At 44.0% G+C, this 2,281-nt stretch overlaps 1 non-coding gene across 1 annotated transcript; it reads left to right on the plus strand.

Annotated features, from left to right (window-relative positions):
- Window positions 1-670: 670 nt before the first annotated feature.
- Window positions 671-742, plus strand: TRNAC-ACA. Its single transcript has one exon. It is a non-coding gene; the product is annotated as a tRNA-Cys (tRNA).
- The last annotated feature ends 1,539 nt before the right edge of the window (window positions 743-2,281 follow it).

Raw genomic sequence — 2,281 nt, forward strand, 5'->3', positions numbered from 1 at the left:
ATGGGCACGATAAAGGACAGAAAGAGTAAGGACCTAACAGAAGCAGAAGAAATTAAGAAGAGGTGGCAAGAATACACAGAATAACTATACGAAAATGTCTTATTGACTAGGATAATCATGATGGTGTGGTCATTCACCTAGAGCCAGACATCCTAGGGTGTGAAGTCAAGTGGGCCATAGGAAGCATCACTACGAACAAAGCTCATGGAAGTGATGAAATTTCAGCTGAATTATTTCAAATCCTAAAAGATGATGCTGTGAAAGTGCTACACTCAGTATGTCAGCAAATTTGGAAAACTCAGCAGTGGCCTCAGGACTGGAAAAGGTAAATTTTCTTTCTAATCTAAAAGAAGGGCAATGTTAAAGAATCTTCAAGTGAAGTGAAGTGAAGTCGCTCAATCGTGTCCGACTCTTTGCGACCCCATGGACTGTAGCCTACCAGGTTCCTCCGACCATGGGATTTTCCAGGCAAGAATACTGGAGTGGGGTGCCATTACCTTCTCCAGAGATCCTCCTGAGCCAGGGATTGAACCCAGGTCTCCCGCATTGTAGGCAGACGCTCTACTGTCTGAGCCACCAGAGAAGTCCAAAGAATCTTCAAACTACCGTACAATTGCGCTTATTTTGCATGCTAGTAATTTTTACCTGCATGCTTGGTCATGTCTGGACTTCCCTGGTGGCTGAGATGGTAAAGCGTCTGCCTACAATGCGGGAGACCTGGGTTCAATCCCTGGCTTGGGAAGATCTCTGGAGAAGGTAATGGCACCCCACTCCAGTATTCTTGCCTGGAAAATCCCATGGTCGGAGGAACCTGGTAGGCTACAGTCCATGGGGTCGCAAAGAGTCGGACACGATTGAGCGACTTCACTTCACTTCACTTCACTTCAGTTGTGTCTGATTCTTTGCAACACTATGGACTGTAGCCCACCAGGCTACACTGTTCATAGAAGTTTTCAGACAAGAATACTGGGATGGGTTGCCATTTCCTTCTCCAGGGAATCTTCCTGATGCAGGGATTGAGCCTGTGTCTCTTACATTGCAGGCAGATTCTTTACCACTGAGCCACCAGGGAAACCCATGCTAATAAGGTTATGCTCAAAATCCTTCAAGCTAGTCTTCAGCAGTATGTGAACCAAGAACTTCCAGATATATAAGCTGGGTTTAGAAAAGGTAGAGGAACCAGAAATCAAATTGGCAACATTTGTTGTACCATAGAGAAATTTCAAAGGAAATTCCAGAAAAACATATACTTCTGCCTCATTGACTGCAGTAATGCCTTTGATTGTGTGGATCACAACAAACTATGGAAAATTCTTAGAGATGGGAATACCAGACCATATTACCTGCCTCCTGAGAAAGCAGTATGCGAGTCAAGAAGCAACAGTTAGAACTGGACATGGAACAACAGACTGCTTCAAAATTGGAAAGGCATATGACAAGGCTGTATATTGTCACCCTGTTTATTTAACTTCTATGCAGAGTACATCATGTGAAATGCCTGGCTGGATGAATCCCATGCTGGAATCAAGATTGCAGGGAGAAATATCAACAACCTCATATAGGCAGATAATACCATTCTAATGGCAGAAAGTGAAGAGGAACTAAAGAGCCTCTTAATGAAGGTGAAACAGGAGAGTGAAAAAGCTGGCTTAAAACTCAACATTTAAAAAGCTAAGATCATGGCATCCAGTCCCATCTCTTCACAGCAAATAGAAGAGGAAAACATAGAAGCAGTGACGGATTTGGGGCTCCAAAATCACCGTGGACAGTGACTACAGCCATGAGGTTAAAACACGCTGGCTCATTGGAGGGAAAGCTATGAAACCTAGATAACATATTAAAAAGCAGAGACATCACTTTGCTGACAAAGGTCCATATGGTCAAAAATATGGTTTTTCCAGTAGTCATATACAGCTGTGAGAGTTGGATCATAAAGAAAGCTGAGCACCGAAAAATTGATGCTTTCAAATCGTGGTACTGGAGAAGACTCTTGAGAGACCCTTAGACTGCAAGATCAAGCCAGTCAATCCTAAAGGAAATCAAACCTGACTATTCATTGGGACGACTGATGCTGAAGCTGAAGCTCCAATACTTTGGCCACCTGATGTGAAGAGCCAACTCATTGGAAAAGACCCTGATGCTGGGCAAGATTGAGGGCAAAAGGAGAAGAGGGTGGCAGAGGGTAAGATGGTCGGATGGCATCGTCTAGTCAAAGAACATGAATTTGAGCAAATTCTGGGAGATACTGAAGGACAGTACAGGGGACCCTGGTGTGCTGCAG

Source organism: Cervus canadensis, chromosome 26 (assembly GCF_019320065.1).
Source record: "Cervus canadensis isolate Bull #8, Minnesota chromosome 26, ASM1932006v1, whole genome shotgun sequence".
Classification (NCBI taxonomy): Eukaryota; Metazoa; Chordata; class Mammalia; order Artiodactyla; family Cervidae; genus Cervus; species Cervus canadensis.